The sequence below is a fragment of the Theropithecus gelada genome, chromosome 16 (assembly GCF_003255815.1).
Source record: "Theropithecus gelada isolate Dixy chromosome 16, Tgel_1.0, whole genome shotgun sequence".
NCBI lineage: Eukaryota > Metazoa > Chordata > Mammalia > Primates > Cercopithecidae > Theropithecus > Theropithecus gelada.
In genome coordinates, this window is record NC_037684.1 from 62,449,340 (window position 1) to 62,462,280 (window position 12,941).

Here is a 12,941-nt window from a genome sequence, read left to right on the forward strand (position 1 = left end):
ACACACACACACACACACACACACACACACACACACACACACACACACCCCACACACGGCTGTGATGCCACACAGCTGGGGAAATTGAAATAGAGGGAATGAAAATAATTTTAAAAGTGGAGACTTAGGTGGTGGTAAGATCCATCACATACTGTGTGGCCAGGACCCCCAGGGAGTTTCCTTCCGTGGGTATCTTCCCCTCTCCGTAGTGGACTCTCAGGTACATTTCCCTTTCAGTGGGCTGTGCCCCATTTCATACAGCAAGTCCCAACTCAAACGAGCCTTTGATGACTCCTTGGGATACCTGGAGTAACGTCTGCCTTTGGGGGTGGCGTTTATGACCCTTCACAGTCTCACTTGAACCTGTCTTTCCTTTTGTCTTCTCACGTTCCTCTTCGACCGCACACATCCTGCGCCAGTCTACTGCTGAAACCAATAATCGTCATCATTGTCACCCCCATCCCTTGCATTTATTGAGTGCTGACTCTCCAGTGGTCCCAGAACAGGAGCCTTACATTCCTTAGCTTATTTCGTCTTCATAATTCCATGAAGCCGGCACTGGGATGATCCTCAGCTTGATGATGAGGACATTTGGGCTCAGATCTGTCAAGGGACTTGCCCAAAGCTACACAAGTAATAAGTGGCCAACGGTCCCCATCCTGACCTCTTTGCCTTGGCAAATGCTGTTTCTCCCGCTTAGTGGCTTCCTCTCTCCACCTTCTTCAACTGACAGTCTCCTGTGTTGGAGCCCTGGTAACCATTTCTTTCTGATTTCCGACCTCACCTTCTCTGATCAAACTCCCCCAGCACCATGAGCCATTTCCAAACAAATGCCACGTGGTCGAATCCCTTTTCTCAATTGAGTAAATGGGATTTGACCACGTGGCATTTGCTCTGATATGATTCTGAATGGAGCAGTTGTAAAAGGAGTCTTGACAGAATGAAAGGCTGCTGTTCTCCAGAGTTGTAATTCTGCTCTGCCAGTCAACACATCTCTGTTAGGGGCCTGCACTGTCCCAGGCTCTGTGCCGTGACCTGTGGGAGTCTAAATGGAATCAAAGCAGCACCCTCCAGGGTTTCAGACAGATTGGCACATGGTGTTCAGTGCACTCATTTATGGTAAAACATCTCTAGTCTATCTGTGGACATTTTCTTTTTCTTTTGAATATTGTTCATGTATACCTTCTCTCTCTTTTTCTGAACTACTGTTACCAAAATTGGTAAAACACTGGCCTTTCCAAGCAACCGCATTTAGTTTTGCTGATGTCTTTATTTTAGGTGGCTGTTCTATTATTTGTTTTATTGTTTATTCATTTCTATCATTACCTTCATTATTCCCTTCTTTCTAGTTTCTCTGATTCTTTTTCTAGATTCTTGAGTTGATTGCTTGGATTGTGGGTTACATACAGCTGTTCTAATTTCCTAATAAACGCATTCAACACTATAAATTACTCCTCTAAGAACCAGTGAAACTGCCTCAGACAAGCTGAGATATGTAATGTCTTTATTACTTTTAATTTGAAATACTTGTTAATTTCTGTTATGATTTTCTTTTTTAACCCCTGGATAATTTAGATGTGTATTTTTAATTTCCAAACATACACTTAGAACATCTCTTTGTTGTTAATTACTAATTTTATTGCATACTGGAGAGAGAAACTATAAGTAATGAAGATTCTTTGGAATTTATTGATACTTCTCTTGTGGTCTGTGCATAGCTCATTTTTCAATGTGTATCCTCTCTTTGTCAAGTTTAAATTTACATTTGTGCAGACATAATTATACATTATTTTTAATCCATCAGCTTCTGGAAAAGATTTGCTAAAAATTGCCCACTACATTTGTTTATTTGTCAACTCTTCTCTCTAATTATTTCAGTTTTTGCTTTGTATATTTCAAGGTTAGTATTGATGGATTCATACAATGCAATGCCTGTCCCTAATACTTTTACTACTTTCCATCTTAAGTTCAGTTTTGTCTGATGTTAATACAGTCATGCACCACATAATGACATTTTGGTCAATGGTGGATCAAGTATATGATGGTGTTCCCATAAGATTATAATGAAGCTGAAACATTCCTATTGCCTAGTGAAGTCATAGCCATCATCACATCAGCATAGACAATGCATTACTCATATGTTTTTGGTGATGCTGGTGTAAACCAATCTACTGTGCTGCCAGTTATATAAAAGTATAGCACACACACAATTACGTACAGCATATAATACTTGATAACGATAATAAAAGACTGCATTACTGGTTTATATACTTACTATATTGTATTTTTCATCGTTATTTTAGAATGTACTTTTGCTGCTTATAAAAAATAGTTCACTGTAAAACAGCCTTAGGCAGGTCCCTCAGGAGGTTTTCCAGAAGAAGGCGTTGTTATCATAGGAGATGACAGCTCTATGCGTGTTATTACCCCCGAAGACCTTCCAGTGGGACAAGATGTGGAGGTGGAAGACAGTGATATTGATGACCCTGTGTAGGCCTAGGCTAGTGTGCTTGTTTGTGTCTTTGTTTTTAACAACAAAAAAAAAAGTTTAAAAAGGAAAAAAGGAAAAAGAAAAAGAAAGAAAATTTAAATAGAAAAGATCTTACAGCATAAGAATACAAAGAAAATATTTTTAAAGTTGTACAATGATATATATATTTAATGCTAAGTGTTATTACAAAAGAGCCAGAAACTAAAAATTAAAGTTTTTCGTTATTTTTATTTTATTTTATTTTAGAGACAGAGTTTCACTCTTGTTGCCCAGGATGGAGTTGAGTGGTGTGATCTCAGCTCACTGCAACCTCCGTCTCCAGGTTCAAGTGATTCTCCTGCCTCAGCCTCCTGTGTAGCTGGGATTACAGGTGTGCACCACCACACCTGGCTAATTTTTGTATTTTTAGTAGAGATGGGGTTTCACCATGTTGGCCAGGCTGGTATCAAAGTCCTGACCTCAGGTGATCCGCCCGCCTCAGCCTCCCAAAGTCTTGGGAGTACATGCGTGAGCCACCGCGCCCATTCTTTTTTTTTTTTTTTCCAAAAATATATTTATTTTTAAAAACAAAAACTCAGATCAGTTTTATAGAGTCAGATCTTCCAGAGACAAACCACAGTTTGGATTCCGGCTTAGCGTGCAAGTGAAGCATCAGTAATCTCATGCAGAAGGATTTGTCTCTGCAGGAGGTACATTCTGCTTGACTGCAAGCACTCAATTCTCTAAATCTGGTTTGTACTTCTGCCATCATTTTATTCCATTCCAGCGCTCTGGCATGCAAGATAATCCATCTCTAAAATTCAAGACTTCCAAATTGAGATGAACGATTATTGGGCTTGGGTTGGGGTTTATAACCAATCCAATCATTGATCATTTGTTCCCGGCTCTTGGGATCACTGCTGAGCCCAATGGCTCCTTCTCCATCACTGCCTCCTACAACTTCCACATCTTCCTTCTGTTTCTTACGGGTCTCCAGGTCCTTTCGAATGCTCTCAAACTCTTCAATGTCATCAAGCTTTAGCTCTAGGCGTGTTGGTTTTCGTCTCAGCATACTGAAGTCAACACTAAGGGCCAAACCCAGTGAACTATTAGCAATTCACAGGATTATCCTCAGCGTCCAAACAGATCCTAAATGTGTGTACGTCATTCATTAAACAAACACTTCTTGTGCTCCAGCTACAGAATTAAAAGGTACAGTCATAATCTCTTTTCAAGTCGGCTCAGCCCCTTCCCGGAACCTCGGCTCCCCTCCACGAAACTACTCACCGTGCCCATTCTTAAAAATTAAAGCTTATAAAGTAAAAATGTTGCAATGAGCTATGGTTAATTCATTATTGAAGAAAAATATTTTAAAATAAATTTGAGTGTAGTTTAAGTGTACAGTATTTATGTAGTATACAGTAATGCCCTGGACTTTCCCATTCATGCCCACCGCTCACACACTGACTCCCCCAGAGCAAGTTCCAGTCCTGAAACCTCCTGCATTGATAGTAAGTGCTGTTCTCTCAGAATGAGGACATTCTCATCACTAGTCGTGGTAATATTCTCAGTTCACAAATTCAGCTGTGCAAAAATATAAAACTTAATTTTTCTATAATTCAACCTAATTTCTGTTTCAAGCTTCCCATTCAGTTGGTATAGAAATTTATTTCCTGTATAGAAGTGTCATTTTTTTTTGGGGGGGGGGACGGAATCTTGCTCTGTTGCCCAGGCTACAATGCAGTGGCACGATCTCGGCTCACTGCCAACTCCACCTCCTGGGTTCACGCCATTTTCCTACCTCAGCCTCCCGAGTAGCTGGGACTACAGGCGCCCGCCACCACGCCTAGCTAATTTTTTGTATTTTTAGTAGAGACGGGGTTTCACCGTGCTAGCCAGGATGATCTCGATCTCCTGACCTCATGATCCGCCCACCTCGGCCTCCCAAAGTGCTGGGATTACAGGCGTGAGCCACCGCGCCCTGCCAGAAGTGTCATTTTTAAATAATCTTTTATGTCATACTTTTACTGTCTCTTTTCTATGTTTAGATACACAACACTTACTATTGTGTTACAATTGCTGACGGTATTCAGCACGCTACCACGCTGTCCAGGTTTGTAGCCTAGGGTTAATAGGCTCTATGCTATAGCCTTGGTATGTAATAGGCTATACTATCCAGGTTTCTGTAAAGTTCACGCTATGACGTTCACACAACGAAACTGCTTAATGGCACATTTCTCAGAGTGTATCCCAGGTTTTAAGTGATGCCTGACTACATTTCTTTTGCAGGTCTGTTATTGCTATTCATCTCTTTATTTGTAATATTTTCGTGTCACTTAGTTTTAGCTCTTTTGCTTTTAAATAGCTCATGAGCTGCTCTTATGTAAATCGTTACACAGATGCCCTTAAATAGCAACCATTTTTCAAAAAAATCAAACTTAAGAATCCCTTTTAATTGGTAAGTTTAATAAGTTTGCATTATTGTAATAGACAATGTCTTTATATTTATTTCTGCTGTTTTATTTTGTTTTCCTAACTTTCTATTTTTTCTTTATTTTCCTTTCCTTGTTTTTCATGGGGTTGATGAAGTTTTTTGTTGTTGTTATTGCAGATATGATATTTTTCCTGTGCTGGACTTAAAATTACATTTTCTGTAACTTTACTAGCAAACACACATTTTTTAAGCAACTCCCAGCAAAAATCTGTAAATACATCCCTCTGGTTGACTGAGACGAAACCTTAGCATAGTTTTACTTCCTCTAACCACCCACCCATTTTTCCCCCACCCCACCTTGGTAACATCACCTAGAATTTTTATTTTAAATTGTTGACCACATCCCTTCCACTGTATCAGCCCTCCTGAACATGGAGATACAGCCATGAAGACAGACAGGGAGGCAATGACAGATTTCTTAACTCATTCAGGCAGCTATAACCAAATACCATAAACTGAATTTTATTTCTCATGATTCTGAAGCCTGGGAAGTTCCAGATCAAGGCAACAGCAGATTCAGTGTGTGGTGAGGGCCTGCTTCTGGGACAATAGATGGTGCCTTTTCAATAGATGATGCCTTTTCACTGTGTCCTCACTGGATGGTGAGGGCCTCCTTCCTGGTCTCACTATGTCCTCACATGTCCTCTATGTCCTCACATGGTAGGAGGTGCAAGGGATCTCCCTGCAGCCTTCTTTATCAGGACACTAATTCCATTCATGAGGGCTCCACTCTCCTGACCTAATCACCTCCCAAAGGCCCCACCTCCTCATACTATCATCTTGGGGGTGGGGATTTCAACATATGAACACAAATATTCAGACCCTAGCAACTGAAAATAAGTTTCTATCCCAGCTGAATGGGACGCTTGAGACAGAAATTAGGCCGAATTATAGAAAAATAAAGTCTAATTTGTTTTGCTCAGCTGAGTTTATGAATTGAGAATATTACCACAATTAGTGACAAGCCTGTCCCCATTCTAAGATGAGAGCTCCCCTGGGGTGGAACTGTGGCTGTTTCCTCTCTGGACTCCCAGTGCACAGGCCATGGCACAGAGTGGACAAAAGGAAACATCTGGGAATGCTTTCTGGGTAGGAAAGAGGAAAGTGCCCCAGCAGCCGAGAGCTGGGCTGGCATGCTCAGCTAGGCCTTGGTGCTCTACTATTGAACATGGGCAATTTTGCAGGACATCAACACTGGACATGGAGACTCTGGGACTGCGATGCCTTAAGACCCAATCCAGACCCCTCATAATCGTGTTTGAACACAGACAACATGAAACTTACCCAGGGGTGCCTGAAAATCACCAAATATCTCCTAATCTGGGCTGCCATGAGGGACCGCTACGTCTTTAGCAATCACAGCCTTTGTCTCTCTCTATTCTCCTCACCATACAGAAAATAATTATTAGATACCAAATACAGAATTACCTTCACCAGCATCCAATCCAGAGCAAAGCTCCACTCCCTTCAACTCTGTCCGCTGTCACCTAACACAAGCCCGGTTCCTGTAAGTCCTCTTCAACCCTCCCTTACTGGGATGCTTCATAGTTTCCTGTAGTGGATCTTCTCCCTTGTTTCAGCTTGTGTATTAAACCCAACGTTGTTAAGCTACCTGTGTGTTTCTAGTGGTCTCTGGTTGGCAGTCATGGGTCAGGTGGGATGTGATAGTAGTCTGACTGTAGTCTGAGAGTGGAAGTTTTCAAATGCTGGTTGAATTGAGTTGAATTCATGAAATGGGTCCTTAGAGCGCCCGGAAAATAGTGTTGTGAGCTTCATTTCTTTTTTTTTTTTTTTTTTTGAGACGGAGTCTCGCTCTGTCGCCCAGGCTGGAGTGCAGTGGCTGGATCTCAGCTCACTGCAAGCTCCACCTCCCGGGTTCACGCCATTCTCCTGCCTCAGCCTCCCGAGTAGCTGGGACTACAGGCGCCCGCCACCTCGCCCGGCTAGTTTTTTGTAGTTTTAGTAGAGACGGGGTTTCACTGTGTTCACCAGGATGGTCTCGATCTCCTGACCTCGTGATCCACCCATCTCGGCCTCCCAAAGTGCTGGGATTACAGGCTTGAGCCACCGCGCCCGGCCTGTGAGCTTCATTTCTGACTGCGTCTCCTTTCGAGCCCAGACCTAGCCAGGTCTGCCTGTCAGATACTCCGAGCAGTTACAGGAAGGGCTCCTTTTATTGCAAGGAAGCCTCATATACTTTCCATTTCAGCCTAATAAAAGAAGCCTTCACCCAAGCAGGTCTAGTCTCAGCCATTCCTTCATCCTAAGAGATGAAAGGTTGAAGCTAGAGCTAGAAATATGTTCAGAGGAATCTGCTAGTGGCTTGGCTTGTATGCCCAAGGCATGGAGTGTGGTTACTATAAGGTTCTCAGACTGGGTCCTGGCTACTCACAGCCCTGGAGGAGGCTAATGGAGACCAAGCCAAGGATTCATGAGGAGTAGACAAGGACGGAACTGGTTTGGAACCAGATGACTCCCTCCCAGTGCAGATGGACTGGTCTCCAGCCAGCCCTGTGCCCACAGCCTCACCCAACTTCTTCACATACATTGTGACTCTTCTCTGAGCAGCGACATGGGTCCCAAGGCAATGGGAGCAAAGCTGCTAGCCATGGAGACTAGCCCTGGCACAGCTTCTTACTGTCAGAAACTGCCAAAGAGGTATTGAGCGTAATGTCTTCTCACCTAAGAGAAATTAACTTAACTGGCAAAAAAATATTGATCTGGGTTTTGGCAAATAAAGATCAGGCTGAAGGTACACTTCCAGAGTGCTCTCCAATTACACACACGCGTGCACACACACACACACCCAGGGGTGTATACACAAACACATGTACACACTCAATTTCACTGAGACATCTACTCTGTCAGACTTGTGGAGATGCAATCGGAAACTGGCTTCTTCCCAGAAGAACTGAGATGTCACTGAGCCCAAACTTCCCTCCATTTTCGGCAAATTGCTTGATTTCTCCAGGACCCCACAATGTGGTCTTTAGTCATGGAGACTGTGAGAACATCACACAGAGCCAGAAGAGAGTGACTCTCAAATTCACGCACCAGGTCTTGAGGGAGTGAAGGAAGATGAGTAGGACCTGCCATCCTTCCCTCCCAGCCTGGAACACCCAGTTCCTTCATAGACCTTGCTCAAATGTCACTTCCTCTATGAAGCCTTCCCTGACCTTTTCCAAGCAGATTTTATCGCATTTTCTTCTGGGTTCCAGCAGCAAATTTTAACGACCTCTTGTTGCAGGCATCTAGAGTTTTGCCTGCTGGATCTCTTAGGATTTGGTTCAGCTGCAAGTCACAGAGTCCCTCAAACAACCATGGCTTAAACAGAATAGAAGTGTAGTTATCCCTCCACATAAAAGCCCAGGGTTGGGAGGCAACTACACAATCTTCTGGAATCCAGGCTACTCTGGCCTTTTTCTTCAGTTCTCCCTGGGGCGTGGTTCTCGGGCTCTTAGCACAAGATGGTGGCTGGAACTTCAGCCATTAGAGCATATCCAATGCCACAGGATGGAGTGGGCAGGAATCAAAGAGGAGGTGACAAAGGATTCTGCTCCCTTTTAAGAAAAATTTTCAGAAACTGCCACGTGGCACTCTACTTCATTTACACTGGCCAGGACTTAGTGACACAGGCATGCCTACCTGCAAGGAATGCAGGGCAATGTAATGTTTGGTCATAGGCCCATCTAGAAAATTCAACTAGTGGCCAGGAGCAGTGGTGGCTCACGCCTGTAATCCCAGGACTCTGGGAGGCTGAGGCGGGTGGATCACCTGAGGTCAGGAGTTTGAGACGAGCCTGGCCAACATGGTGAAACCCCATCTCTACTAAAAATACAAAAATCAGCCGGGCGTGGTGGTGCGCACCTGTAATTCCACCTACGTGGGAGGCTGAGGCAGGAGAATCACTTGAACCTGGGAGGCGGGAGTTGCAGGGAGCTGAGATCGCGCCATTGCACTCCAGCCTGGGTGATGAGAGCGAAACTCAGTCTCAAACAAACAAACAAACAAACAAACAAAAAACTCAATTAATATGGTAGAGTGTTGATACTGGAGCCAACGATGAGTCTTGACCGGTCCTTCCCAGCATCTCTCCTTGTCTTGTCCTAGTTACAGGATGCAGATCTCTATAGGGGGCTACTGCTTTTCCTATGGATAGAGCCTTGGTGGTGCCATCAGCCAAGAGACCCTGAAAAAGCTAGGGGATGGTCCACATTAGACCAATCAGATTATCTCGCAGGGCCTTAAATTGCCAGCAAGTGATCCAAGATGGAAAATGACCGGGGTGACGTTGCTCCTGAAATTGGAGTCCTGAAGAAACCGTCCATCCTTTCCTGCTCACTGGATCCTTGGACAACTCACTTTCCTGAGCTTTCCAAAGCCTGGTGCTGCAGGTGTATCGTTAATTCTATGAGTCACTCCACGTACTGCCAGTGAATTCCTCCTTTTCTTGCTTAAGTTACCCAAAGTTCATTTATGTTGCTTGCAACTCACAATCTCTGATTCTCCTCTGTTATGTCACTAATCATGTACCATTTACACACCTGTGTCTTTTTCATATAATTTTTTATTTGCATAGAATTGTGGTATGTATTTTGGGGGTATATGTGATGTTCTGATACCTGCATACAATGTATAATGATCAAAGCACGATAATGGGATATTCATCACCTCGAATGTTCACACTTGTGTCTTTAACGAGATTAAACTCTCCAAAGTAGACAGCACATTTGCTCATCTCTGTGCACCTGCCCCAAAGATCAACTCTCCCATTAGGGACTCTGTAAATGTTTGTAGATAAAATGAATGAGAGATTCTGTGTGATTCTAAGGACACGCTGTGTGAACTTGCAGAAGCCATCCAACTTCTTTGCCTCGCTGTCCCTAGTAAAATACCCATTAGTAAGTGTTATATAGTGAGGGTGAGGGGAATGGCTCGTGTATTCCTGACCTCTCACTTCATTCTCAGAACTCCCAGAACAGAAGGAGCAGAATGAGTTCCACTCGAGAGCAGAACCTGCTGTCAAAGTTATAACTAGCTGCCGGATGTGGTGGTTCACGCCTGTAATCCCAGCACTTTGGGAGGCTCAGGTGGGCGGATCACGAGGTCAGGAGGTCGAGACCATCCTGGCCAACATAGTGAAACCCCGTCTGTACTAAAAATACAAAAATTAATCTGGCATAGTGGTACGCGCCTATAGTCCCAGCTACTCTTACAGCTGAGGCAGGAGAATCGCTTGAACCCAGGAGGCGGAGGTTGCAGTGAGCCGAGATCACACCACTGCATTCCAGCCTGGGTGACAAGAGCAAAACTCCGTTTAAAAAAAAAAAAAAAGTTATAACTACCATTGATTTTATGATCATTGCCTTAGAAAGTTTTTCTAAAATTTACCTACTGATACGATGTCAGATTCGCACCCTCCCAATTTTTCAGTTTCTTTCTTTATCTCCCTCACTGAACTCAGATGCGTCAGATTTATCTCAAATGACTGATGGGTCAGATTTATCACAAATGACTGATCACCGCCTGGTAGCCAGGAACCATGAGACCACTTTCTTTCTCAGCTCCTGTCCCAACTCATGGGACAACCATGCTAACACTATGTGATTCTCAGTCCCTGGTGTTAGCTAATTTGGAGCAAGAGGATGCCTAATCCATTGCACATCAATCAGATTCTCTCTCGCAAGAAATTGTAATAGCCCTTGAGAGATGCTGGTGTGAATCCCAGATGCTCTCAGAAAGAGAGAATGTGTAAATATGAGAGGGATCAAGCTTTTCTGTCTGGCAGCCACTGTGTCAAAAACATAAAGAAAGTCAATCTGCAGAGAAAGGGGACTGCAGAGGATGCACAGAGGGAAGCCGAAAGAGAAATCCCGTGGTCCCAGGGAGAGAAAACCAAGAGAAGCCCATCCTTTCTGACAGCGGTGGTACAAATGCCAAATCTGATCTCCTGAGGAGTGCAGTGGGATTTTTGCCTTTGAGTTAGTTCTGCAACACACCTGAATCCATGTACTAAATACTCCTTGATTTTCCTGAGCCACTCTGACATGGGGATGTACAACCAAAAACCTAACAAAGACAGCTGCCCTAGGTCAGGCCTCATCTTCTCTCTAGAAGACTCTTGTTAGGCTTCCTCACTGACCTCCCTGCCTCCAGTTTGTCCTGGCGCCACCACCAATCCACCTTTCACATGGGTTTCCAGGCAGACCTCACCATGTTAGTGCCCCTGTGTGCAGAAAAGAGTTGGCATTACCATTCTTTTTTTTTTTTTTTTTTTTTTTTTTAGGCACAGTCTCACTCTTGTTGCCCAGGCTGGAGTGCAGTGGCACATCTCGGCTCACTGAAACTTCTGCCTCCCGGGTTCAAGCGATTCTCCTGCCTCAGCCTCCCAAATAGCTGGGACTATAAGCGCACGCCGCCATACCTGGCTAATTTTTTGTATTTTAGTAGAGATGTTGTTTCACCGTGTTGCCCAGGCTGGTCTCGAACTCCTGAGCTCAGGCAATCTGCTCTTCTCAGCCTCCCAAAGTGCTAGGATTACAGGTGTGAGGCACTGGAATTCTAAAAAAGACCTGTTGCAAGCTAGCCCCTGGCTGGTGTCTGGGAACATAGATGAGAGAAGGGTCCCCATCCTAACTGATGTGAGCAGCTTACTCCGCCTAAAGTGTTTGTGCAAACAGCGTGGTTTAAGCTAAACACCTGCTTTCCCTCTGGGAGTCTGGAAATTTAGTAAGCATTAGACCAAGGGTGTCTAGGTGACCATCCCCACAATAAAATCTCTGGGCACTGAGTCTCCAATGAACTCCTCTGAGACAGTATTTCACAGTGTTGTCCCGACCTGTGGCTGAGGCAACTGTACACGATTTGTGAGGCTTCTTTGGGAGAGGACCCTTGGAAGCTTGTGCCTGGTCTTCCCCAGACTTCACCCAGGAGCCTTTTCCCTTTGCTGGCCTTACTGTGTATAGTTTTGCTCTGATGAATCATCGCCATGAGTGTGACTGCATGCTGAGTCCCACGAGCACTCCTGGCCAATCATTGCACAAGGAGGTGGTCCTGGGGACTCCAGACACACCCTGCTCGAAACACAAGTATCTTTCCAGGATAAAGCCCACCTCTTCGTTTGACACCAGGACCATTGTGAGCCGGCTCTAATTGACATCTCAACCTCATCTCCCCTGTTCCCAACCTACCACCTTACGTTCCCTTTACACCCCTGCCTCTATTACTCACCACTGTAGGCACCTGTGTTCCATTCACCAGGGCCCATCTCAGGAAGCCCTCCTGGAGGATCCCTTCTATCAGAACCCAGCTGGTCCTGCCTCATGCTCTATCCCACTTCCTAGCACAGAGCCTGGGGTCCTAGAAGTTTCACCACACCCATGTCCCCAATCAGGGGTGATTCCTGGAAATCAGGGGTGCAGCCCATCTATGGCTTGCATCTCCAGGGACACCACAGGCTCCAGCACACAGTAGGTGCTCAACAGAGGTATTGCAAGCTTTAGCCTCCCTATGCAGATGTCTCTCTCCTCTGAAATCAGGAAATTAACACCCCTGAGACCTGAGACATGTGGCCTTGTACACCTATGATCCTTTTTATAGAGATACTTGAGTGCTCCCTTCGGCAGCACATAGACTGAAATTGGAATAATACTGAGAAGATTAGCCTGGCCCCTGCTCAAGACTGACACAAAAGTTTGTGAAGCATTCCACGTTTTTTTAAACTACCACGCTTTAGTCATTATACAATGCATGCATTGAAACATCACACGGTACCCCACAAACATGCACAACTATTATGCATCAATAATAAACAACAAAAAAGATACTCAAATCCCCCGACTAGGTCTAGATTCCAATTCAGACTCAGCGTATACGATGGAGAACCTGGAAGTGGGGGCCACGCACTGAGATTCCCTGATCTCCATGTTACACGACACTCTCAGAGAAGTAAAGCAACCTAACCAAGGTGGCCCAGCT

At 44.5% G+C, this 12,941-nt stretch overlaps 1 non-coding gene and 1 pseudogene across 2 annotated transcripts; one reads left to right on the forward strand and one right to left on the reverse strand.

Moving 5' to 3' along the window:
* Positions 1–3,018: 3,018 nt before the first annotated feature.
* Positions 3,019–3,734, reverse strand: LOC112609708 (annotated as a pseudogene). The gene has a single exon (XR_003116231.1). The product of XR_003116231.1 is annotated as an anaphase-promoting complex subunit CDC26 pseudogene (transcript).
* Positions 3,735–12,573: 8,839 nt separating this feature from the next.
* LOC112610546 lies at positions 12,574–12,680 on the forward strand. Its single transcript, XR_003116423.1, has one exon. It is a non-coding gene; the product is annotated as a U6 spliceosomal RNA (small nuclear RNA).
* Positions 12,681–12,941: the final 261 nt, after the last annotated feature.